Raw genomic sequence first — 27,253 nt, forward strand, 5'->3', positions numbered from 1 at the left:
ATGTGAAAGCGCTGTTGGCACGTGGCAAAAATTTGTCGCCTTCACAGCTGGCGAAAAAACTCACGTCACCAGTTAAAGCCTGTGAGTAGGAGTGTGAATATAGAATTTTACCTACAGCAATTCTACATATATTAATTTATCATTATGGCAAACTTGTCAACTTGCCGTTTCCAGATCCATTATTGCAGTGCACTTTACCTCCTCCAGCAGCAGAACCCCCAGCCAAACATTTGCCCCCCATGCAGCTTTTCGCTACTGGTAAGTAAGCACCATCTTACATATGTTTGTCTCTGTGTATTGTTCACAATGATAGTTTTAACATTTGTGCTCCAGGCAAGTCCGTTCCCACTGCTGAAGATGACGATGAGGAGCTGGTATTTGCTGCATCACAATGTGAAGCACAGCTAAATACAGGTGTGGCATATGACACAAATGCACATATTACAAGAATGTTTTGTGAAAACACACTGAGAAGCGTTATTTCTTGGGGGAAAATAATCAACATTTTAAAATATGTTTTGTTTACAATACAGAATTATATCATATCATGCCTCAAGCGGGATGCTTTCTTTGAGTGCACTTCTTCAAAACCGTAACCCAAGGTGTCAGTGTATTTATTTGCGTTTCCGAACTTACCCGTTGTTAGATAATCACCAGATAACTTTTTCACACCGCTTGCTCTTCTCACACACTCTTCAGCTCTCCCTGAGCAGACAGGATGGTGGAGATTCATTGTTCTAATGATTAGAGGAACAGTTTTTCCTTACTCTATCTGTGTGTATGCTTCATGTCCGTGGGCTTCGTTGCTTTACACTTAATTCATCACACCACATTTTCCTTCCTCCATTCCATCTGATCCTCATTCTCCTTAAATTAATATAGTGTATGCTGTGTTCTTTGCTTCCTTAACACTAGTACCACTTTCTTCACTCTCGTTCCTAAATATAACATAATAATTATGAATACTTGTCCAAAAATTGTGCTTTGCAGGCTGTTTGTGCGCTGCATTTATGGCATATTACTATCAAATGCAACTGTCATCCTTATTGATTCTTTTTTACTATTCACTCAGAGGACTGTGCTGGTCCATCTCCATCAGTGGAAACTGCCAAGGCACCAGCTCCTTCACATCACCAGCCACCAGCTGAGCTTCCAAGTCACTGGAAAGATCAACTTCCACCTTTCCAGCATGAGTGGATCCGGAACACACTATTTAAGGCCAACCCACGAACCGGCAAGTCAGAACTAGTGTCCCAGCTGAAACTTTGGTGGTATCCTCCTCAGCCCCCTTTAATAAACACTCAGCCCCCTGCCTCACCTGACCTCTTCTTCTGTCGGCCCCTTTTCTTATGGATGCCGCTGAAGATGTGGTTATTTCCTCTTGTCTGTGTTCGCCCAGACTGTGGTAAGCACAGACTAACAGCGGCAGGAATTTACCGTACCATGCGTAAGGTCTTGGACATCGACGGGTGGTATGACCTTGCCACTGAGTATCTGGAGTGCAAACGCTGCAAAAAGAAATATCCTGCCTGGTCTGAGGACATCCTAGGACAGCTGGATATGGGCCACCGCAGTCAGTTTCCAGCTTTGCTGACATAGAGGTAATTCATAATGACAATCATTCATTATTAGGTGCTTTTATATGGGTTATTTTTTACCAACTAAAGCATTTGCATGATTATACTGTTGTTTCCTTAGATACTCATGTGACAACCGGGTGCTGAGGATGATGAGGGAGAGGACACTGGGCAACAGTGTGACTCAGCTTTACAGGAAGCTGATGGAACAGCACAGTGAGGCATGGACACAGCGTGTCTTGCAGTACCTGACTGCCTGCGAACCATTCACAAGGTCCTCCCTTGTGCAGCCTCCTGTGTTTGCTGATCCTCCACTTTTACCTGCCCTGCCTAAACCTAAGTGGCTGTTAGCCGTGTATGCCAGGGATGTTCTGGGGCGACTGCACGAGGTCAAGGCCAAATTAACATCTGTCTTTGGCTGTGTTCTCAAGATGGATTCGACAAAAAAGGTATCAAAGCCCTGTTTATATCCAGAAATTTGCCAGATATGGATATGTGTGTGATGTGCATACATAAAGAGCACATCTTTTATTTTTCCCAATAGGTCACAAAGAAACTTGCCGGTGCTGCTTCAGGAACAGCTGCCTGGTGCACAAATGTCGGAAATGAACACGGCCAGGTCCTTGTCTCTGTGCTGACAGCTGCCGAGGGACATGGACTGGACTCCATGGCAGCTGGTCTGATGAAACGCTACCGAGAGGCAGGAGAGGCAGCCCCAAAAGTGATGTACGTGGACAGGGACTGCTGCAGTCAGTATGGCCAATCGCGGGTGAAGATCATGTTTTCGGAGTGGGATGAGCTTGTAGTGCGCCTCGACATCTGGCACTTCATGCGGCGATTTGCTGCAGGTGTCACGACAGAGGCTCATCCACTCTACGGGATCTTCATGGCACGTCTGTCCACGTGCATCTTTCAGTGGGATCCAGAGGATGTGGCTGCTCTTCGCTCTGCAAAAGAGAGTGACCTGGCGGCAAAGAAGACTGGCCACATCTCAGAAAAGGCGGTCAGTGCTCGCATTACCCGGAGGGAGTTGGCACTGCACTGCCGGAGGAGGACCAGGGGGGTGGAGGAGACCGCCAGATTGATTGGGTCACTGATTGATCAGTTTGACAGTGCGGATGGGAAGGACACCCTGGGAGTTCCTCTGCTGGACCACGAACGGATCCAGCAGATATGGAAGGAACAGCGCAAGCACGTCCAGTGTATACAAGACCCAGAGGACTTTCCGCTGTTCATGAAGACAGGGACACTGAAGAAAGGCAGCGTGGAGCTGTGCTGCTACAGGTGTGCTCGTGGCTCTACCTCCTTGGAGTCGTTCCACCTCCACCTGAACCGTTTTATTCCAAGTATTACATGCATATAGATTATTATTTTTCTGTAGAAAATATAAGCACTGTAACTGCTTCCATCACTTTAAAGTAATGCCGCATTAATAAATGTCACACTCTACATTACAATTACTTTTTAATGTCATTAGCATTGACAAAGCTGTCTTGACTAACAAGTCACTAGTAATACAGGAATAAGTGACAATCATTTTTAATTTAGTTACACAACTCTATTAAATGTAGTATACAAGTTACTTCAGAGCACCTTATGTGTAGTACATATATTGTACATATGTGACATATAAAACCCTTTTTTATATATTTTTTAATATTATTTAACTTTTAGGAACCAGTGCCAGCGATGCGCATTTTCAGGCCTATCTCCTTGAGGGCTTGATGCGTTGGAATGATGACCGAATGGAAGATGCCATAAAACGGGCGTCCTCCATTCGGACATATGGCAGTGCCATGAGAGAGGCTGTGGACCGGCTTAGCCGAACAGTCTTTAGGAAGCCCTGGGATGAGCGCTATCGCCCTCCTGGAGCATATACAGGTAAGAAATTTAATTTGTTCTTTTGCAATATTCTATTAAGTTCTCTATTTAGCCTCCAATGTACTTGATAAATTATTAAGAGCACTTTTTTTCTTTTTTTATTATTTTATTATTGTAGGTGAATTGCTGGGAATCGAGTACCTTTACAGCCAGACTGGCAAAACACTGACTCCAGTGCTCCAGAACCCAGAGGAGGAAGACCGGCTGGTGGAGGAGGTTGATGATCAGGACCTGCTAGATGAGGGGTTTGAGCAAGAGAGCATGGAGGACATCACAGTTCCAGTGCTGTATGAGGATGACCCCTGCCGTGATCTCAGAAACAGCCCCTCATCTTTGCCTCTGCCTCAGTCCCCAGCATTACTGGCTGAGCCGTCCACATCATCTGGAGGAGAGGGACAGCATCTCGCCCCTGCCTCTTCAGTGCTGTCACAGCCATCTGACACTGGAAGCAGTGTCTCCGGCGAGGCTCAGGTAAGACACTCTAAGCGCTTTATTTTGTTTCAGTCTCGTTTTATTCCAAATACACTACAAGCAAGGTGTTTTTTTTAAGCCTGCATTTATTTGATTCAAAATACAACAAAAGCAGTAATATTTTGAAATATTTTTACTATTTAAAATAACTGCTATCCATTTGAATATATTTAAAAAAGTAATTCAGTCTTGTGATTTCAATGCTGAATTTTAGCATCATTACTCAGGGCACATGATTCTTCAGAAATCATTCCAATTTGCTGCTAAAAAAAACCGGGTGCCGGGTGCTATATTATTATTATTATTATTATTAGGTTAAAAATAGCTCCTAGAGATTTTTTGTTTAGGTTTCTTTGATGAATAGAAAGTTCAGTATATATTGTAACATTATAAATGTCTTTATCATCTATTTAATGCGTCCTTGCTAAATAAAAGTATTAATTTCTATAATTTAATACTAAATATATAATAATTTAAATGTTCTGACTCCACACTTTTGGATGGTATAGTGTATAATGTTAAAAAAGCTTTTTATTACAGAAACTCTTATCTTGGATCCTTCTATTCATCAAAGAATCTTGAACAAAATGTACACAACTGTTCTAAATATTGATAATAATATCAATAAAAAAAGGTTTCTAGAACAACAAATCAGGATATCTGAATGATTTCTGAAGATCATGTGACACTGAAGACTGGAGGAATGATGCTGAAAATACAGCTGTGCATCACAGAAATAACTTACACTTTAAACTATATTCAAATAGAAAGCATTTTTATTTTAAATAGTAAAATTATTTCACAATATAATGGCTTTTGTTGTATTTGAATAAAATAAATGCAGGCTTGTTGAGCAGAATTCTTTAAAAAATGTAAAAAAATATTTCTGTTCAAAAGCTTTTGACTGAAAGTGTATATTAACACTAATCTGCATTTACTAGGGAGCAGTCATTGGACCTGATGGCATCGCTGGGTGGGACAAGGTCCAGGATCTGGCTGGTTTCCTGGTGGGTCTTCGTGAGGCTCCTTACCTCACCGACCTGCAGGTGACAGAGGCCATCCAGCTGTGGACAGCTCTCCCTGACGTTGATAAACAGCGGGTCAACTATCAGCCTCGACATCAGCCTCAGCTGACACATGGGCGCTTTAAGGCACCGAAGCGGTCCGGAGTCACACCGGGTGTGGAGAGTGTGAAACGGTGTCTGATTGGACATCCTGGGGGTCCAGCACAGTGGCCCAGCACCAGCCGCTTGGTTGAGGCCATTTGTATGAAGCTGTGTGCTTTACACAAGTCACCGACCAAGAAGGCTGGAGTTTGCACCCCCAGGTGGTCTAAAATCCTTTCAGATTACCACCACATCCGAGACCTGGTGCTTAACAGTCGAAGGCTGATGGATGAAACAATGATCCAGCTGTTTGAGCTGAACCAGAGGACACTCATTCAGTGGTAAGCAAGGCACATTATTTGGTTCCAGGGAACTGAATACTTCTGTACACACACACACACACACACACACACACACACACACACACACACACACACATATATATATATATATTTTACAAGTAATTTACTTTCAGGTTTCAACGGCAGCAGAAGAATCAGGAAATGAGTGTCCTCGCCCAGGGACTGACTCCATCTGACCCAATTGATGTGGCTGATACGCAGCTTCCTCTGCCGAGGGAAAAATTGGATGACGTGCCATCAACATCAGGCCCAAAACATCAATTTATCCTTCCGCCAAATCGAGAAGGACAGGCTCCAATTCTGCGACCATTTCAGCACCTGGGTCACTGTTAGGCACACTAGTCCTTAACCCAGACATGACTGTGTCGATGGTGATTTCATCTTCTGGTGCTTTGACATCCGGTCCAGGCCCAGCTCCGCCTGCTCCAGCGCCTGCTCCAGCGCCTGCTGCTTCTGTGTCCCGTTACACCGAGAGGAACAGGCGCCGGCGGGCCCTGGAGACGGAAAGCGGAGTCCATAAGAGGAAGTATGTGCGAGGGGTAACTTTTAACAAGTGCAGCGAATGTGGGCAGCCCAAAACTAAAGAGTTTGGTCATAGCCAATATGGGAATGCCACATTTTGCTCACGCTCCTCTAATGGAAAAACTTTAGATGATTGGTTGGCAGAACAGCGGCAGGCAAAATAAATGACAAACTCCGCCTCCATAGTAAATAATTTATTTCCTGTGTATATTTTGTATATATTATGTGGGCCCACTCTTTTCATATATTTTTTTTTAATATAAGTAGTACATAATATCTTTCCTGTATATATATATATATATATTGTTTATATTATATGGGCCCACTCTTTTCATATTTTTTTATATAAGTAGTACATATTATCTTTCCTGTGTATATATATATTGTTTATATTATATGGGCCCACTCTTATCATATTGTCCTTTTTATATTGTGTGTATGTATGTGTGTGTTCATTTTAATAAAACATTTTGTATATATTACTTGGGCCCACTCTTTTATATTGTTCTTTTTATATTGTGTGTATGTGTTTGTATTCATTTTAAAAGAACATTTTTTTGATCAGATAAAAAAAATCTGCTAAATCATATCAATCAAATCATATCCACACACAAAATAAAAGTCTCGGTTTATTGCACGCTTAACAATACACGTCGTGGACATATGACGTCATGGCTCATCTGAGAGAGCACGGGTTCGAATCCGGGCCGCGGAGGGTAGAATTGCTTCACATGTAATAACAACTCTTCAAAACGAAGAAACATATACCCCGAGTATTGCCGCAGGGGAAATCCTTCAGCGTTTTCACGTGTTCTGCGTCTTTTTCGCTTGCGTGCGGGGCTCAAAGATTGGACCCCTTCCTCATGCTAAGCGAGCACTCTACCATTTGAGCTAATTCCCATGGCCTTTCAAGAATGACGAGCATAGCTGGGAATGACAGGTTTGATGCAAAGAGGCTGTCCCTCCTCTGGGCTTGCTCCTTTGCACTGGCCGAGATTATGTTGTCAAATTAACAAAGAGATTAAGCTTTTGTGTTTAAGGACCTTCTCGGTCTTGTTACGCCGGTATGCATGTGTATGGATTCTTGTATTATGTAGGCTACCTTGGAACACTCGGATCATGCAGACAACTTCTCACCTCTTTTGCTCACACTGACTTAAAGTCTAAGGAAGCGGTTCTCAATTCTAGTCCTCGCTCCCCCCAGGTCTGCATGTTTTGCATGTCTCTCTTTGTTAGCACACCTGAGTCGGGTTGAAACGTGAAGCTTTATTGTCTCATTGCATTCACAAACATAATGGCAGGTTTTTTTCAATCAGGCAGACACTAATGGCTAAGCCAGGCCGGTTAGCTCAGCTGATTAGTGTGTGGTGCTAATAATCCCAAGGTCGCGGTTTTGATCCCCGTACTGGCCAGCTGTTTTTATTGTCTGGGGGCTCATCTCTGCTCTGCTCTTCAGCTCCGACAAAGAGTAGGGTGATCTCACTGAAATCCCTGCTTGCTAAGCAGAGGTTTGTTGTAGCCGAAATAGCTCAGTTGGGAGCGTGTTAGACTGAAGATCTAAAGGTCCCTGGTTTGATCCCGGGTTTCGGCAACATCTCCCACACTTTTCCCTTTTTTGAGGCGGGCCATTGACCAAAAATCACTGGGTTCCAACCTCTCTGTATAACTGCTTCCCCACAGCCAGAGAGCTATCTGTTTCCAAGTTGGCCTCCTACCAAGCAGTTTCGGTTCCATGGTGTAATGGTCAGCACTCTGGGCTTTGAATCCAGCGATCTGAGTTCGAATCTCGGTGGAGCCTGTGTGCTTTCTTGCCGCAGGAAAAGATAAAACAGCACTAGTTTGGCGATGGTGCCAGTGTTTGTGGCCCTGTGAGCAACAGCTGCACCAGGTAAGGTTCCATGGTGTAATGGTTAGCACTCTGGACTCTGAATCCAGTGATCCGAGTTCAAATCTCTGTGGGACCTATTTTGCCACCAGTTTGCGCAGGACAATGTCTGAAATACTTTTCGGCACCTTTTAGTCCAAAAAAATGAACTAACATAGAGAGTGTGGCCGCATTGCATCGATGCTCAGTCTGTCTCTTTAGGGCAGTGGTTATCAAACCTGTCCTGGAGGCACCCCTGCCCTGCACATTTTTATTGTCTCCCTTATTAGAAACACCCAAATAAGGTCTCGCGGTCTCTACTAATGAGCTGATGATTTGAAACAGGTGTGTTAGATGAGGGAAACATTCAAAATGTGAAGGGCAGGGGTGCCTCCAGGACAGGATTGAAAACCAATGCTTTAGGGAACTGTGCGTAAAATGGCACTGTTTTGCAACCCATTTGCACAGGACCATGTCTGAAATACTTTTTGGCAGCTGTGAGCCCAAAAAAAGCTAACGTGGGAGTGTGGCAGCATTGCGTCAACGCTCAGTCGGTCTCTTTAGGGCAATGGTTTTCAAACCTTTCCTGGAGGCACCCCTGCCCTGAACATTTTGTATGTCTCCCTTATTAGACACACCCAAATCAGGTATTGCAGTCTCTACTAATGAGCTGATGATTTGAAACAGGTGTGTTAGATGAGGGGAAATGCGAAATGTGCAGGGCAGGGATGCCTCCAGGACAGGATTGAAAACCACTGATCTAGGGATGTGTGAGTAAAAGGGCAGGAGCCAACTTGGAGAATGCAGGCATCAATCCCGCTACCTCTCGAATGCTAAGCGAGCGCTCTACCATTTCAGCTAATTTCCCTGGCCTTTCAAGAATGACGAGCATAGCTGGGAATGACGGGTTTGATGCAAAGAGGCTATCCCTCCTCTGGGCTTGCTCCTTTGCACTGGCCGAGATTATGTTGTCGAATTAACAAAGAGATTAAGCTTTTGTGTTTAAGGACCTTCTCGGTCTTTTTACGCCAGTATGCATGTGTATGGATTCTTGTATTATGTAGGCTACCTTGGAACACTCGGGTCATGCAGACAACTTCTCACCTCTTTTGCTCACACTGACTTAAAGTCTAAGGAAGCGGTTCTCAATTCTAGTCCTCGCTCCCCCCAGGTCTGCATGGTTTGCATGTCTCTCTTTGTTAGCACACCTGATTCGGGTTGAAACGTTAAGCTTTATTGTCTCATTGGATTCACAAACATTATGGCAGTTTTGTTTCAATCAGGCAGACACTGATGGCTAAGCCAGGCCGGTTAGCTCAGCTGGTTAGAGCTTGGTGCTAATAACGCCAAGGTCGCGGGTTCGATCCCCATACTAGCCAGCTGTTTTTATTGTCTGGGGGCTCATCTCTGCTCTGCTCTTCAGCTCTGACAAAGAGTAGGGTGATCTCACTGAAATGCCTGCTTGGTAAGCAGAGGTTTGTTGTAGTCGAAATAGCTCAGTTGGGAGAGCGTTAGACTGAAGATCTAAAGGTCCCTGGTTTGATCCCGGGTTTCGGCAACATCTCCCACACTTTTCCCTTTTTTGAGGCGGGCCATTGACCAAAAATCACTGGGTTCCAACCTCTCTGTATTACTGCTTCCCCACAGCCAGAGAGCTATCGGTTTCCAAGTTGGCCTCCAGCTAAGCAGTTTCGGTTCCATGGTGTAATGGTCAGCACTCTGGGCTTTGAATCCACCGATCTGAGTTCGAATCTCGGTGGAGCCTGTGTGCTTTCTTGCCGCAGGAAAAGCTAAAACAGCACTAGTTTGGCGATGGTGCCAGTGTTTGTGGCCCTGTGAGCAACAGCTGCACCAGTTAAGGTTCCATGGTGTAATGGTTAGCACTCTGGACTCTGAATCCAGTCATCCGAGTTCAAATCTCGGTGGGACCTATTTTGCCACCAGTTTGCGCAAGACAATGTCTGAAATACTTTTCGGTAAGGATGGCTGAAGCGAAACAGTCGTTCCGAAGCTTTGCGAGATCCCGAAGCGCAGATGTGTCGAAACACTGATCCGAAGCGTGATTCGAAACACCCATGTCACGTGACTATGACCAAACGAAGCCTCGAAGTGTTTCACTAATTGTTTCATCAGGTGTGGTCCGCTGAATCAGCGTTTGATTGGAACGGTCGGGAACAGACCACACAATAGCACATCTGTATAAAAGTGAAATAAACGCATTTTGACCTCGTGGGTTTTTGTGAGAGGAGTTTGACTTTGAGATAGCGGATTTTTGGTGATATAGTGACATAGTGCGATTTGATTAGTTATAGGCAATTTAGACTTACATTTAAATTTACACAACACATTGACTGAGAGGCTAGAGACAGACAGAGTATACATATAGTGACACATTAATAGATACATAGATATAAATATATATAGACAGCTAGATTAATAGATAGATACATATATAGATAGATTACAGATACATATATAAATACATATATTATAGATAGATACATATATAGATAGATTATAGATACATATATAAATACATATATTATAGATAGATACATATATAGATACATAGATTATAGATACATATCTAGATACATAGATCGATTCATATATAGATAGATAGATTTGGATAGATAGATAAAATGGAAGCTCCCCAGAAGAGATGCCGTACATCTGTGGTGTGGGAGCATTTCCATTTAGAAACCCCAAATAAAGTGAGATGTGTGTATTGTGATCGGCAGCTAGCCTACTGCAACAATACATCATCCATGATGTGCCATTTGAGGAGCACTCATCCTGCCATTTTGCAGGGTGCAGAGGATGGCATTCCCCCTGTACCTAGGCCTGCTACTGACACTGCTGGGCCATCTAAGCAAGGTATGCATTGTTTGGGATATAATTATAATTGAAATATAATTACAACCTTTTGGGACACTGTTTATAAAGTTTATAAGTTATATAAAGCACTGATTATAAATACTGGAAGGTTTCCAAATAATGAACCAGTAGGCTATACTTTTAATAGATGTGCACTAATTGAAGCTGTATTTTTCCAATGTATTTGTCTGAAAGTATGTTTTGTCTTCTCTTTTAAAAGTCAGACAGAGGGAATTGGATGAGGCTCTTATAAACATGGTGGTGAAGGATCTGCAGCCCTTCACCATCGTGGACGATGAGGGATTCAGGGCATTTGTGAACAAGCTTGATCCAAGCTATGTCCTCCCATCCCGGAAGGTGCTTAAAATAATGGTCAGCGAAAAGTACAACAAAGCCAAGGAGAAGACAATGTAGGACCTACAAAAGGCCGAATTTGTTAGCCTTACAGCTGACATGTGGTCCTCCATTAATATGGATGGATATCTTGGTGTGACTTGCCATTACATAACACCAGAGGCAAAAATGGCAACTGTTGTACTGGGTGTAAGGAGGTTTTACCAAACCCACACAGCCCAGCATCTCATGGAGGCTAAAGCCTTGCTAATGGCTGAGTTGGGAATAACCTCCAAAGTTCAGTGCATGGTGACTGACAATGCATCTAACATGATCCTAAGTGCCCAGCTACTCCACCTTCGCCATGTCCCATGTTTTGCTCATACTTTAAATTTGATTGTGAAAAAGGCACTAGATCAAACCCCAGTCATCAATGAAATACGCCAGAAGGCCAGAAAGATAGTGGGGTTGTTCAGATCCAGCTGCAAAGCAAAGGACAAGCTTGTGGAGATGCAGAGCTTGATGGGAAGACCAACTCTGAAACTGATACAGGAGGTTGACACGAGATGGAACAGCACATTTGACATGCTACAGCGCTTGTATGACCAACGTGAACCAGTGGCTGCTGCACTTTCCAACTTAAACAATGATACTGCTCCCCTGACAAGTATTGATTATGACATTATTGAACAATCATTGTCAATACTGCAACCATTCAAACTCGCAACAACAGAGATGTCAGAGGAAAAGAGAGTGTCTGCTTCAAAGCTTATACCACTGTACAGGATGTTGCAGCACAAGCTTGCACAGAAAAAAGGAAATGCAACGCAGGAATCAACTGTTCAATTAGGTAGGCCACAATGAGCATACTACCCATGTGATTGGCCATAACTGTCATATTATTGTCATTATTATAAATATGTGTTTCTCCTGTTTTGGCTCATAGGCTCACATCTGCAAGAAGGTCTGCACTCCAGATGTGGAGGTTATGAGAGTTTTAGAGCCTTGGCACTGGCTACACTGCTGGACCCAAGGTTCAAAAATGTGGCATTTGGAAATGCTGCCAAAGCCCAGGAAGCTGAAAAGCATATCACACTGGAGTGTGCTTCACTGATGCGTTCAAACACAAATCCTGGTGAGCAGTTTCAGTCTGTGTTATGTTATGTAATCTGAATCATGTAATATAATATATCCTTCATATATGCCGTCAGTTTAGGATTTGTTACTAATTGCTGTTTTCATTTTTATTCAGACCCAGAAATGTCAACATCACACCCATCATCATCATCATCATCATCATCATCATCATCATCATCACCATCACCATCACCATCAACATCAACACCAGTAGAAACACAGGACAGTTTATGGGAACTTTTTGATACTCGCATCCATCAAACCAAGATGATACTCAATGCTACAGCTGATGCCACAGTGGAAGTGAAAAAATACATCAACGATGCGTATTTGCCCAGAACTCATGATCCACTAACTTACTGGAAAGAGAGAGCAGTAATCTTTCCTCATTTGTATGTCCTTGCAAAAAAATATCTTTGTATGCCAGCAACAAGTGTCCCTTGTGAGAGAATTTTTTCAAAGGCTGGAGAAATTATCTGTAAAAAAAGAAGTAGGCTAAGTCCTTCCACAGCAGATAAATTAATATTTTTGAATAAAAATCTCTAAAAAAGTGAGACATTGTGGCTTGATTTCTTTTATTAATATTCATTTTTCATGACCAAAATAACATTATGCACAGTGAGGAGCCTATAGGTTACAAGCTTCACATATTAGAACATTATAATAATAAAAAAACAACACATTTTTTTAATGGCTCGTCAAGGTTGTTTCAGATCAACACCTGCAAGTGACCACTAGGTGTCACCGTTGAGACGGGTGTCGGATTGATTCGAAGCCTCGAAACAATATGGCACATTTGGTCCAACTGTTTCATTGGTTCACGAGGCCTCGATTTTGCCATCACTACTTTTCGGCACCTTTTAGTCCAAAAAAATTAAACTAACGTAGAGAGTGTGGCCGCATTGCATCGATGCTCAGTCTGTCTCTTTAGGGCAGTGGTTCTCAAACCTGTCCTGGAGGCACCCCTGCCCTGCACATTTTTATTGTCTCCCTCATTAGACACACCCAAATAAGGTCTCGCGGTCTCTACTAATGAGCTGATGATTTGAAACAGGTGTGTTAGATGAGGGAAACATTCAAAATGTGAAGGGCAGGGGTGCCTCCAGGACAGGTTTGAAAACCACTGCTTTAGGGAACTGTGCGTAAAATGGCACTGTTTTACAACCAATTTGCACAGGACCATGTCTAAAATACTTTTTGGCAGCTGTGAGCCCAAAAAAAGCTAACGTGGGAGTGTGGCAGCATTGCGTCAACGCTCAGTCGGTCTCTTTAGGGCAATGGTTTTCAAACCTTACCTGGAGGCACCCCTGCCCTGAACATTTTGTATGTCTCCCTTATTAGACACACCCAAATCAGGTCTTGCAGTCTCTACTAATGAGCTGATGATTTGAATCAGATGTGTTAGATGAGGGGAAATGCGAAATGTGCAGGGCAGGGATGCCTCCAGGACAGGATTGAAAACCACTGATTTAGGGATGTGTGAGTAAAAGGGCAGGAGCCAACTTGGATAATGCGGGCATCGATCCCGCTACCTCTCGCATGCTAAGCGAGCGCTCTACCATTTGAGCTAATTCCCCTAGCCTTTCAAGAATGACGAGCATAGCTGGGAATGATGGGTTTGATGCAAAGAGGCTGTCCCTCCTCTGGGCTTGCTCCTTTGCACTGGCCGAGATTATGTTGTCGAATTAACAAAGAGATTAAGCTTTTGTGTTTAAGGACCTACTCGGTCTTGTTACGCCAGTATGCATGTGTATGGATTCTTGTATTATGTAGGCTACCTTGGAACACTCGGATCATGCAGACAACTTCTCACCTCTTTTGCTCACACTGACTTAAAGTCTAAGGAAGCGGTTCTCAATTCTAGTCCTCGCTCCCCCCAGGTCTGCATGTTTTGCATGTCTCTCTTTGTTAGCACACCTGATTCGGATAATCAGCTCATTAGAAGTGAGCTCCTAGTGATTGACATGGTCCCTACACACTGTTCATTGCTCCCCACTCCCTGAGCAGGGGAAATCCGTCAAAGTATACTTCACTTTGGAACATTGGTTCACGGATTTGTGCTGCGCAACTTCTTCACACATGGAGAAGTGTGACATCATTTACCTCGATACACCACTGTATTACTCACTATGAATTGAACATATACATACGCTTTGAACTTGAATCACGGAGGGATGTCATGTGATTTCCAGTTCTCAGGACACTTACGTTCGAATGGAACAAATGTCTGAAGCTATACGAGAAACTTACAAAATGTGAAGAGCAGGGGGCGTGAGGACTGGAATTGAGGCCCGCTGGTCTAAGTGACATCTGACCATTTCAGCTGTCCTCCCTAACATCCCTCTACATGTTAGATACAGCCCCATTTTTAGGTCAATTAAGAGGCCAACTTGCATTCGTTAGCCTTTCACACTGTCTCGAGGACTTTGATTGCTTCCACGTTAGTTCATGTTCCTTCTTTTGTTGTTGCTGAAATAGCTATTTTTTCTTGTCTTTGGGCAAGAAGGCTCGTTGGTCTAGGGGTATGATTCTCGATTTGGGAGCGAGAGGTCCTGGGTTCAAATCCCGGATTAGACCTTGTTCAGGTTAAAACGTTAAGCTATATTGTCTCATTGCTTTCACAAACATTATGGCAGGTTTTTTCCAATCAGGCAGACACTAATGGCTAAGCCAGGCCGGTTAGCTCAGCTGATTAGTGCGTGGTGCTAATAACGCCAAGGTCGCGGGTTCGATCCCCGTACAGGCCAGCTTTTTTTATTGTCTGGGGGCTCATCTCTGCTCTGCTCTTCAGCTCCGACAAAGAGTAGGGTGATCTCACAGAAATCCCTGCTTGCTAAGCAGAGGTTTGTTGTAGCCGAAATAGCTCAGTTGGGAGAGTGTTAGACTGAAGATCTAAAGGTCCCTGGCTCAATCCCGGGTTTTGGCAACATCTCCCACACTTTTCCCTGTTTTGAGGCGGGCCATTGACCAAAAATCACTGGGTTCCAACCTCTCTGTATAACTGCTTCCCCACAGCCAGAGAGCTATCTGTTTCCAAGTTGGCCTCCAACCAAGCAGTTTCGGTTCCATGGTGTAATTGTCAGCACTCTGGGCTTTGAATCCAGTGATCTGAGATCGAATCTCGGTGGAGCCTGTGTGCTTTCTTGCAGCAGGAAAAGATAAAACAGCACTGGTTTGGCGATGGTGTCAGTGTTTGTGGCCCTGTGAGCAACAGCTGCTCCAGTTAAGGTTCCATGGTGTAATGGTTAGCACTCTGAACTCTGAATCCAGTGATCTGAGTTCAAATCTCGGTGGGACCTAGTTTGCGCAGGACAATGTCTGAAATACTTTTCGGCACCTTTTAGTCCAAAAAAATTAACTAACGTAGAGAGTGTGGCCGCATTGCATCGATGCTCAGTCTGTTTCTTTAGGGCAGTGGTTCTCAAACCTGTCCTGGAGGCACCCCTGCCCTGCACATTTTTATTGTCTCCCTTATTAGACACACCCAAATAAGGTCTCGCGGTCTCTACTAATGAGCTGATGATTTGAAACAGGTGTGTTAGATGAGGGGAAATGCGAAATGTGCAGGGCAGGGATGCCTCCAGGACAGGATTGAAAACCACTGATCTAGGGATGTGTGAGTAAAAGGGCAGGAGCCAACTTGGAGAATGCGGGCATCGATCCCGCTACCTCTCGCTTGCGCCTACTGCTTCCCACCGACTGAGCCAAAGTAAGCACAAAGTAAGCCCACATGAGCCAATCGCGTTTCGCCTGTGGCTTACTTTTGACCAATCGCGTTTCGCCTGTGGCTTACTTTTGACCAATCGCGTTTCGCCTGTGGCTTACTTTTTACCAATTGCGTTTCGCCTGTGGCTTACTTTTGAACAATCGCATTTCTCTTCCGTGGCTTACTTTTGATCAATCGCGTTTCTCTCCTGTGGCCTCCTTTTGACCAATCGCCGTTGTTGTCATCTTTGTTAAAGGTAAGGCTATTACTTCATTCATTGAAAACTGGTCATTATTTGTTCATATACAGTGTGTATTTTTGGAAAATGAATCGTGTCAGTATAGCTAGCTAGCATGTACAGTTCATGCTTTCTTCAGTACCTGTGAACCTGTAACTTTTCACATGATAAATGATCAGATAAGTTAAATTTATCGACCGTCAGCTAATTAAGCTATGCTACTGTCAACAATGATGTGTTTATTGCCTAAGAAATCATGGTTTCTGGGCCCTATGAATGAAAATAATGATTAAACTATTTACATTTATATTTGGTATTAACACATAATAACACACACACATTTTAATTGTAAAAATCGTTACCAAATTGTTGTGGAGATATGGAAAACTGCATTTACCAAGAAATAATTTATATTTTCTAAAATAATGTAATAATAATGACTTTTTTTATAAAAAAACATTGAGAGTCTTAACTAAAAACAAACAAAAAAAGGCCAAATGTATCCATATGGGCCAAAGTATGCGGGAATAGTGCTCATTTTAATTTAGGTAGACCAGAAAGTTAAAAACACAGAAAAATGGCTGAGATTTTAAGAGGTAAAAGCACCTGGTGTAACCCTGGGGTAAGATGACAACATTTGAAGTATGATATATTTAATGTAATATTTTGTAGCCTGGTGTGTGTGTAATCATGGTTTAAGATGACAGCATTGAAAATAAAAGGAAATTTCAGACTTCATATTGACGTTACATATTTTATATGTCAGGGATTCCTGTCCTTTGTAGAAAACTCATCTTCAGGACAGTTTATGTCATGGCCATGTTTATTACCACAGTAATATAGTTTATGCGTAGCTTGTTAAATTATTGTTACACACTTAACATACAGGTGTCTTTTAGATTGCAAAAGGTAGTAGTCTTTTTCTGATTTTCATTTCAGAAAATGTATGCATATCCTTTTTTTCAACGGCAATCGGCAACATCAAGCCGACTCCTCATGGCACCTTCGGCGGAGGCGAGGCGCCTTGAAAATGTGGAGTCTGGAAGGGCCAAACCTAAGGAGGAGGTGCTGTCAGAGACCAGTACTTTTGTCAGCACAAACGGTGGAGACCCCAGTGACCAGTTTTTAGTACTGGCTCACTGCAAACTTCAGTTTGGGAACTACCAGGGCCAGAGATTTAGATGGCTCCTGGAAAACTCTCTGGGGTATGCCGTGTATTTGGTGCTCAGCATTTCCAATGAGACGGCGCAGACAACACCCCTGTCAGAAAATAAACAACTGTTCCTACAGTACTCTTCTCAAATTAGAGAGATGGCAGAAGAAGTGGAGAAGTATCAGAGGAAGCAGGAAATGCAGGGAGAAGCCCGGGCAACTGGAGACCAGGGCTGCTTGATGGTGGAGTTTGGTGACTTCCAGGGCCGGTCCATGAAAAATGTTTATGAGGACCAGAGCAAGGAGGCTCAAGCCCTCATCAGGTACCTCGTTAAGGCAGATGCCAGGCCCAAAACCAACATGGCCATTTTCAAGACATATGTCCTGAAAAGACGGGCTTCTGCTGTGGGCACCAGCGTACGTCAGCCTGCACCTCACGCTGCAACCTCCAGTGCTTCTGCAACCACTGCACCTCCACCTGCAGCTATCCAAACTGGTGTACAGAAGACTGCAACTGTGAAAGCGCTGTTGGCACGTGGCAAAAATTTGTCGCCTTCACAGCTGGCGAAAAAACTCACGTCACCAGTTAAACCCTGTGAGTAGGAGTGTGAATATAGAATTTTACCTACAGCATTTCTACATATATTAATTTATCATTATGGCAAACTTGTCAACTTGCCGTTTCCAGATCCATTATTGCAGTCCACTTACCTCCTCCAGCAGCAGAACCCCCAGCCAAACATTTGCCCCCCATGCAGCTTTTCGCTACTGGTAAGTAAGCACCATCTTACATATGTTTGTCTCTGTGTATTGTTCACAATGATAGTTTTAACATTTGTGCTCCAGGCAAGTCCGTTCCCACTGCTGAAGATGACGATGAGGAGCTGGTATTTGCTGCATCACAATGTGAAGCACAGCTAAATACAGGTGTGGCATATTACACAAATGCACATATTACAAGAATGTTTTGTGAAAACACACTGAGAAGCGTTATTTCTTGGGGGAAAATAATCAACATTTTAAAATATGTTTTGTTTACAATACAGAATTATATCATATCATGCCTCAAGCGGGATGCTTTCTTTGAGTGCACTTCTTCAAAACCGTAAGGATGTTCCAAGGTGTCAGTGTATTTATTTGCATTTCCGAACTTACCCGTTGTTAGATAATCACCAGATAACTTTTTCACACCGCTTGCTCTTCTCACACACTCTTCAGCTCTCCCTGAGCAGACAGGATGGTGGAGATTCATTTTTCTAATGATTAGAGGAACAGTTTTTCCTTACTCTATCTGTGTGTATGCTTCATGTCCGTGGGCTTCGTTGCTTTACACTTAATTCATCACACCACATTTTCCTTCCTCCATTCCATCTGATCCTCATTCTCCTTAAATTAATATAGTGTATGCTGTGTTCTTTGCTTCCTTAACACTAGTACCACTTTCTTCACTCTCGTTCCTAAATATAACATAATAATTATGAATACTTGTCCAAAAATTGTGCTTTGCAGGCTGTTTGTGCGCTGCATTTATGGCATATTACTATCAAATGCAACAGTCATCCTTATTGATTTTTTTTTTACTATTCACTCAGAGGACTGTGCTGGTCCATCTCCATCAGTGGAAACTGCCAAGGCACCAGCTCCTTCACATCACCAGCCACCAGCTGAGCTTCCAAGTCACTGGAAAGATCAACTTCCACCTTTCCAGCATGAGTGGATCCGGAACACACTATTTAAGGCCAACCCACGAACCGGCAAGTCAGAACTAGTGTCCCAGCTGAAACTTTGGTGGTATCCTCCTCAGCCCCCTTTAATAAACACTCAGCCCCCTGCCTCACCTGACCTCTTCTTCTGTCGGCCCCTTTTCTTATGGATGCCGCTGAAGATGTGGTTATTTCCTCTTGTCTGTGTTCGCCCAGACTGTGGTAAGCACAGACTAACAGCGGCAGGAATTTACCGTACCGTGTGTAAGGTCTTGGACATCGACGGGTGGTATGACCTTGCCACTGAGTATCTGGAGTGCAAACGCTGCAAAAAGAAATATCCTGCCTGGTCTGAGGACATCCTAGGACAGCTGGATATGGGCCACCGCAGTCAGTTTCCAGCTTTGCTGACATACAGGTAATTCATAATGACAATCATTCATTATTAGGTGCTTTTATATGGGTTATTTTTTACCAACTAAAGCATTTGCATGATTATACTGTTGTTTCCTTAGATACTCATGTGACAACCGGGTGCTGAGGATGATGAGGGAGAGGACACTGGGCAACAGTGTGACTCAGCTTTACAGGAAGCTGATGGAACAGCACAGTGAGGCATGGACACAGCGTGTCTTGCAGTACCTGACTGCCTGTGAACCATTCACAAGGTCCTCCCTTGTGCAGCCTCCTGTGTTTGCTGATCCTCCACTTTTACCTGCCCTGCCTTAACCTAAGTGGCTGTTAGCCGTGTATGCCAGGGATGTTCTGGGGCGACTGCACGAGGTCAAGGCCAAATTAACATCTGTCTTTGGCTGTGTTCTCAAGATGGATTCGACAAAAAAGGTATCAAAGCCCTGTTTATATCCAGAAATTTGCCAGATATGGATATGTGTGTGATGTGCGTACATAAAGAGCACATCTTTTATTTTTCCCAATAGGTCACAAAGAAACTTGCCGGTGCTGCTTCAGGAACAGCTGCCTGGTGCACAAATGTCGGAAATGAACACGGCCAGGTCCTTGTCTCTGTGCTGACAGCTGCCGAGGGACATGGACTGGACTCCATGGCAGCTGGTCTGATGAAACGCTACCGAGAGGCAGGAGAGGCAGCCCCAAAAGTGATGTACGTGGACAGGGACTGCTGCAGTCAGTATGGCCAATCGCGGGTGAAGATCATGTTTTCGGAGTGGGATGAGCTTGTAGTGCGCCTCGACATCTGGCACTTCATGCGGCGATTTGCTGCAGGTGTCACGACAGAGGCTCATCCACTCTACGGGATCTTCATGGCACGTCTGTCCACGTGCATCTTTCAGTGGGATCCAGAGGATGTGGCTGCTCTTCGCTCTGCAAAAGAGAGTGACCTGGTGGCAAAGAAGACTGGCCACATCTCAGAAAAGGCGGTCAGTGCTCGCATTACCCGGAGGGAGTTGGCACTGCACTGCCGGAGGAGGACCAGGGGGGTGGAGGAGACCGCCAGATTGATTGGGTCACTGATTGATCAGTTTGACAGTGCGGATGGGAAGGACACCCTGGGAGTTCCTCTGCTGGACCACGAACGGATCCAGCAGATATGGAAGGAACAGCGCAAGCACGTCCAGTGTATACAAGACCCAGAGGACTTTCCGCTGTACATGAAGACAGGGACACTGAAGAAAGGCAGCGTGGAGCTGTGCTGCTACAGGTGTGCTCGTGGCTCTACCTCCTTGGAGTCGTTCCACCTCCACCTGAACCGTTTTATTCCAGGTATTACATGCATATGGATTATTATTTTTCTGTAGAAAATATAAGCACTGTAACTGCTTCCATCACTTTAAAGTAATGCCGCATTAATAAATGTCACACTCTACATTACAATTACTTTTTAATGTCATTAGCATTGACAAAGCTGTCTTGACTAACAAGTCACTAGTAATACAGGAATAAGTGACAATCATTTTTAATTTAGTTACACAACTCTATTAAATGTAGTATACAAGTTACTTCAGAGCACCTTATGTGTAGTACATATATTGTACATATGTGACATATAAAACCCTTTTTTATATATTTTTTAATATTATTTAACTTTTAGGAACCAGTGCCAGCGATGCGCATTTTCAGGCCTATCTCCTTGAGGGCTTGATGCGTTGGAATGATGACCGAATGGAAGATGCCATAAAACGGGCGTCCTCCATTCGGACATATGGCAGTGCCATGAGAGAGGCTGTGGACCGGCTTAGCCGAACAGTCTTTAGGAAGCCCTGGGATGAGCGCTATCGCCCTCCTGGAGCATATACAGGTAAGAAATTTAATTTGTTCTTTTGCAATATTCTATTAAGTTCTCTATTTAGCCTCCAATGTACTTGATAAATTATTAAGAGCACTTTTTTTCTTTTTTTATTATTTTATTATTGTAGGTGAATTGCTGGGAATCGAGTACCTTTACAGCCAGACTGGCAAAACACTGACTCCAGTGCTCCAGAACCCAGAGGAGGAAGACCGGCTGGTGGAGGAGGTTGATGATCAGGACCTGCTAGATGAGGGGTTTGAGCAAGAGAGCATGGAGGACATCACAGTTCCAGTGCTGTATGAGGATGACCCCTGCCGTGATCTCAGAAACAGCCCCTCATCTTTGCCTCTGCCTCAGTCCCCAGCATTACTGGCTGAGCCGTCCACATCATCTGGAGGAGAGGGACAGCATCTCGCCCCTGCCTCTTCAGTGCTGTCACAGCCATCTGACACTGGAAGCAGTGTCTCCGGCGAGGCTCAGGTAAGACACTCTAAGCGCTTTATTTTGTTTCAGTCTCGTTTTATTCCAAATACACTACAAGCAAGGTGTTTTTTTTAAGCCTGCATTTATTTGATTCAAAATACAACAAAAGCAGTAATATTTTGAAATATTTTTACTATTTAAAATAACTGCTATCCATTTGAATATATTTAAAAAAGTAATTCAGTCTTGTGATTTCAATGCTGAATTTTAGCATCATTACTCAGGGCACATGATTCTTCAGAAATCATTCCAATTTGCTGCTAAAAAAAACCGGGTGCCGGGTGCTATATTATTATTATTATTATTATTAGGTTAAAAATAGCTCCTAGAGATTTTTTGTTTAGGTTTCTTTGATGAATAGAAAGTTCAGTATATATTGTAACATTATAAATGTCTTTATCATCTATTTAATGCGTCCTTGCTAAATAAAAGTATTAATTTCTATAATTTAATACTAAATATATAATAATTTAAATGTTCTGACTCCACACTTTTGGATGGTATAGTGTATAATGTTAAAAAAGCTTTTTATTACAGAAACTCTTATCTTGGATCCTTCTATTCATCAAAGAATCTTGAACAAAATGTACACAACTGTTCTAAATATTGATAATAATATCAATAAAAAAAGGTTTCTAGAACAACAAATCAGGATATCTGAATGATTTCTGAAGATCATGTGACACTGAAGACTGGAGGAATGATGCTGAAAATACAGCTGTGCATCACAGAAATAACTTACACTTTAAACTATATTCAAATAGAAAGCATTTTTATTTTAAATAGTAAAATTATTTCACAATATAATGGCTTTTGTTGTATTTGAATAAAATAAATGCAGGCTTGTTGAGCAGAATTCTTTAAAAAATGTAAAAAAATATTTCTGTTCAAAAGCTTTTGACTGAAAGTGTATATTAACACTAATCTGCATTTACTAGGGAGCAGTCATTGGACCTGATGGCATCGCTGGGTGGGACAAGGTCCAGGATCTGGCTGGTTTCCTGGTGGGTCTTCGTGAGGCTCCTTACCTCACCGACCTGCAGGTGACAGAGGCCATCCAGCTGTGGACAGCTCTCCCTGACGTTGATAAACAGCGGGTCAACTATCAGCCTCGACATCAGCCTCAGCTGACACATGGGCGCTTTAAGGCACCGAAGCGGTCCGGAGTCACACCGGGTGTGGAGAGTGTGAAACGGTGTCTGATTGGACATCCTGGGGGTCCAGCACAGTGGCCCAGCACCAGCCGCTTGGTTGAGGCCATTTGTATGAAGCTGTGTGCTTTACACAAGTCACCGACCAAGAAGGCTGGAGTTTGCACCCCCAGGTGGTCTAAAATCCTTTCAGATTACCACCACATCCGAGACCTGGTGCTTAACAGTCGAAGGCTGATGGATGAAACAATGATCCAGCTGTTTGAGCTGAACCAGAGGACACTCATTCAGTGGTAAGCAAGGCACATTATTTGGTTCCAGGGAACTGAATACTTCTGTACACACACACACACACACACACACACACACACACATATATATATATATATTTTACAAGTAATTTACTTTCAGGTTTCAACGGCAGCAGAAGAATCAGGAAATGAGTGTCCTCGCCCAGGGACTGACTCCATCTGACCCAATTGATGTGGCTGATACGCAGCTTCCTCTGCCGAGGGAAAAATTGGATGACGTGCCATCAACATCAGGCCCAAAACATCAATTTATCCTTCCGCCAAATCGAGAAGGACAGGCTCCAATTCTGCGACCATTTCAGCACCTGGGTCACTGTTAGGCACACTAGTCCTTAACCCAGACATGACTGTGTCGATGGTGATTTCATCTTCTGGTGCTTTGACATCCGGTCCAGGCCCAGCTCCGCCTGCTCCAGCGCCTGCTCCAGCGCCTGCTGCTTCTGTGTCCCGTTACACCGAGAGGAACAGGCGCCGGCGGGCCCTGGAGACGGAAAGCGGAGTCCATAAGAGGAAGTATGTGCGAGGGGTAACTTTTAACAAGTGCAGCGAATGTGGGCAGCCCAAAACTAAAGAGTTTGGTCATAGCCAATATGGGAATGCCACATTTTGCTCACGCTCCTCTAATGGAAAAACTTTAGATGATTGGTTGGCAGAACAGCGGCAGGCAAAATAAATGACAAACTCCGCCTCCATAGTAAATAATTTATTTCCTGTGTATATTTTGTATATATTATGTGGGCCCACTCTTTTCATATATTTTTTTTTAATATAAGTAGTACATAATATCTTTCCTGTATATATATATATATATATTGTTTATATTATATGGGCCCACTCTTTTCATATTTTTTTATATAAGTAGTACATATTATCTTTCCTGTGTATATATATATTGTTTATATTATATGGGCCCACTCTTATCATATTGTCCTTTTTATATTGTGTGTATGTATGTGTGTGTTCATTTTAATAAAACATTTTGTATATATTACTTGGGCCCACTCTTTTATATTGTTCTTTTTATATTGTGTGTATGTGTTTGTATTCATTTTAAAAGAACATTTTTTTGATCAGATAAAAAAAATCTGCTAAATCATATCAATCAAATCATATCCACACACAAAATAAAAGTCTCGGTTTATTGCACGCTTAACAATACACGTCGTGGACATATGACGTCATGGCTCATCTGAGAGAGCACGGGTTCGAATCCGGGCCGCGGAGGGTAGAATTGCTTCACATGTAATAACAACTCTTCAAAACGAAGAAACATATACCCCGAGTATTGCCGCAGGGGAAATCCTTCAGCGTTTTCACGTGTTCTGCGTCTTTTTCGCTTGCGTGCGGGGCTCAAAGATTGGACCCCTTCCTCATGCTAAGCGAGCACTCTACCATTTGAGCTAATTCCCATGGCCTTTCAAGAATGACGAGCATAGCTGGGAATGACAGGTTTGATGCAAAGAGGCTGTCCCTCCTCTGGGCTTGCTCCTTTGCACTGGCCGAGATTATGTTGTCAAATTAACAAAGAGATTAAGCTTTTGTGTTTAAGGACCTTCTCGGTCTTGTTACGCCGGTATGCATGTGTATGGATTCTTGTATTATGTAGGCTACCTTGGAACACTCGGATCATGCAGACAACTTCTCACCTCTTTTGCTCACACTGACTTAAAGTCTAAGGAAGCGGTTCTCAATTCTAGTCCTCGCTCCCCCCAGGTCTGCATGTTTTGCATGTCTCTCTTTGTTAGCACACCTGAGTCGGGTTGAAACGTGAAGCTTTATTGTCTCATTGCATTCACAAACATAATGGCAGGTTTTTTTCAATCAGGCAGACACTAATGGCTAAGCCAGGCCGGTTAGCTCAGCTGATTAGTGTGTGGTGCTAATAATCCCAAGGTCGCGGTTTTGATCCCCGTACTGGCCAGCTGTTTTTATTGTCTGGGGGCTCATCTCTGCTCTGCTCTTCAGCTCCGACAAAGAGTAGGGTGATCTCACTGAAATCCCTGCTTGCTAAGCAGAGGTTTGTTGTAGCCGAAATAGCTCAGTTGGGAGCGTGTTAGACTGAAGATCTAAAGGTCCCTGGTTTGATCCCGGGTTTCGGCAACATCTCCCACACTTTTCCCTTTTTTGAGGCGGGCCATTGACCAAAAATCACTGGGTTCCAACCTCTCTGTATAACTGCTTCCCCACAGCCAGAGAGCTATCTGTTTCCAAGTTGGCCTCCTACCAAGCAGTTTCGGTTCCATGGTGTAATGGTCAGCACTCTGGGCTTTGAATCCAGCGATCTGAGTTCGAATCTCGGTGGAGCCTGTGTGCTTTCTTGCCGCAGGAAAAGATAAAACAGCACTAGTTTGGCGATGGTGCCAGTGTTTGTGGCCCTGTGAGCAACAGCTGCACCAGGTAAGGTTCCATGGTGTAATGGTTAGCACTCTGGACTCTGAATCCAGTGATCCGAGTTCAAATCTCTGTGGGACCTATTTTGCCACCAGTTTGCGCAGGACAATGTCTGAAATACTTTTCGGCACCTTTTAGTCCAAAAAAATGAACTAACATAGAGAGTGTGGCCGCATTGCATCGATGCTCAGTCTGTCTCTTTAGGGCAGTGGTTATCAAACCTGTCCTGGAGGCACCCCTGCCCTGCACATTTTTATTGTCTCCCTTATTAGAAACACCCAAATAAGGTCTCGCGGTCTCTACTAATGAGCTGATGATTTGAAACAGGTGTGTTAGATGAGGGAAACATTCAAAATGTGAAGGGCAGGGGTGCCTCCAGGACAGGATTGAAAACCAATGCTTTAGGGAACTGTGCGTAAAATGGCACTGTTTTGCAACCCATTTGCACCGGACCATGTCTGAAATACTTTTTGGCAGCTGTGAGCCCAAAAAAAGCTAACGTGGGAGTGTGGCAGCATTGCGTCAACGCTCAGTCGGTCTCTTTAGGGCAATGGTTTTCAAACCTTTCCTGGAGGCACCCCTGCCCTGAACATTTTGTATGTCTCCCTTATTAGACACACCCAAATCAGGTATTGCAGTCTCTACTAATGAGCTGATGATTTGAAACAGGTGTGTTAGATGAGGGGAAATGCGAAATGTGCAGGGCAGGGATGCCTCCAGGACAGGATTGAAAACCACTGATCTAGGGATGTGTGAGTAAAAGGGCAGGAGCCAACTTGGAGAATGCAGGCATCAATCCCGCTACCTCTCGAATGCTAAGCGAGCGCTCTACCATTTCAGCTAATTTCCCTGGCCTTTCAAGAATGACGAGCATAGCTGGGAATGACGGGTTTGATGCAAAGAGGCTATCCCTCCTCTGGGCTTGCTCCTTTGCACTGGCCGAGATTATGTTGTCGAATTAACAAAGAGATTAAGCTTTTGTGTTTAAGGACCTTCTCGGTCTTTTTACGCCAGTATGCATGTGTATGGATTCTTGTATTATGTAGGCTACCTTGGAACACTCGGGTCATGCAGACAACTTCTCACCTCTTTTGCTCACACTGACTTAAAGTCTAAGGAAGCGGTTCTCAATTCTAGTCCTCGCTCCCCCCAGGTCTGCATGTTTTGCATGTCTCTCTTTGTTAGCACACCTGATTCGGGTTGAAACGTTAAGCTTTATTGTCTCATTGGATTCACAAACATTATGGCAGTTTTGTTTCAATCAGGCAGACACTGATGGCTAAGCCAGGCCGGTTAGCTCAGCTGGTTAGAGCTTGGTGCTAATAACGCCAAGGTCGCGGGTTCGATCCCCATACTAGCCAGCTGTTTTTATTGTCTGGGGGCTCATCTCTGCTCTGCTCTTCAGCTCTGACAAAGAGTAGGGTGATCTCACTGAAATGCCTGCTTGGTAAGCAGAGGTTTGTTGTAGTCGAAATAGCTCAGTTGGGAGAGCGTTAGACTGAAGATCTAAAGGTCCCTGGTTTGATCCCGGGTTTCGGCAACATCTCCCACACTTTTCCCTTTTTTGAGGCGGGCCATTGACCAAAAATCACTGGGTTCCAACCTCTCTGTATTACTGCTTCCCCACAGCCAGAGAGCTATCGGTTTCCAAGTTGGCCTCCAGCTAAGCAGTTTCGGTTCCATGGTGTAATGGTCAGCACTCTGGGCTTTGAATCCACCGAT

The 27,253-nt window shown here is 43.7% G+C and overlaps 10 non-coding genes across 10 annotated transcripts; all 10 read left to right on the forward strand.

The window, feature by feature from the left end:
* Positions 1-7,437: 7,437 nt before the first annotated feature.
* Positions 7,438-7,510, forward strand: trnaf-gaa (transfer RNA phenylalanine (anticodon GAA)). Its single transcript has one exon. It is a non-coding gene; the product is annotated as a tRNA-Phe (tRNA).
* A 135-nt stretch (positions 7,511-7,645) lies between these two features.
* On the forward strand, positions 7,646-7,717 carry trnaq-uug (transfer RNA glutamine (anticodon UUG)). Its single transcript has one exon. It is a non-coding gene; the product is annotated as a tRNA-Gln (tRNA).
* A 1,371-nt stretch (positions 7,718-9,088) lies between these two features.
* trnai-aau (transfer RNA isoleucine (anticodon AAU)) lies at positions 9,089-9,162 on the forward strand. Its single transcript has one exon. It is a non-coding gene; the product is annotated as a tRNA-Ile (tRNA).
* A 106-nt stretch (positions 9,163-9,268) lies between these two features.
* trnaf-gaa (transfer RNA phenylalanine (anticodon GAA)) lies at positions 9,269-9,341 on the forward strand. Its single transcript has one exon. It is a non-coding gene; the product is annotated as a tRNA-Phe (tRNA).
* Positions 9,342-9,642: 301 nt separating this feature from the next.
* On the forward strand, positions 9,643-9,714 carry trnaq-cug (transfer RNA glutamine (anticodon CUG)). Its single transcript has one exon. It is a non-coding gene; the product is annotated as a tRNA-Gln (tRNA).
* A 5,269-nt stretch (positions 9,715-14,983) lies between these two features.
* trnaf-gaa (transfer RNA phenylalanine (anticodon GAA)) lies at positions 14,984-15,056 on the forward strand. The gene has a single exon. It is a non-coding gene; the product is annotated as a tRNA-Phe (tRNA).
* Positions 15,057-25,167: 10,111 nt separating this feature from the next.
* trnaf-gaa (transfer RNA phenylalanine (anticodon GAA)) lies at positions 25,168-25,240 on the forward strand. The gene has a single exon. It is a non-coding gene; the product is annotated as a tRNA-Phe (tRNA).
* A 135-nt stretch (positions 25,241-25,375) lies between these two features.
* trnaq-uug (transfer RNA glutamine (anticodon UUG)) lies at positions 25,376-25,447 on the forward strand. The gene has a single exon. It is a non-coding gene; the product is annotated as a tRNA-Gln (tRNA).
* Positions 25,448-26,818: 1,371 nt separating this feature from the next.
* On the forward strand, positions 26,819-26,892 carry trnai-aau (transfer RNA isoleucine (anticodon AAU)). Its single transcript has one exon. It is a non-coding gene; the product is annotated as a tRNA-Ile (tRNA).
* Positions 26,893-26,998: 106 nt separating this feature from the next.
* Positions 26,999-27,071, forward strand: trnaf-gaa (transfer RNA phenylalanine (anticodon GAA)). Its single transcript has one exon. It is a non-coding gene; the product is annotated as a tRNA-Phe (tRNA).
* Positions 27,072-27,253: the final 182 nt, after the last annotated feature.

This window comes from Carassius carassius, chromosome 8, assembly GCF_963082965.1.
Source record: "Carassius carassius chromosome 8, fCarCar2.1, whole genome shotgun sequence".
NCBI lineage: Eukaryota > Metazoa > Chordata > Actinopteri > Cypriniformes > Cyprinidae > Carassius > Carassius carassius.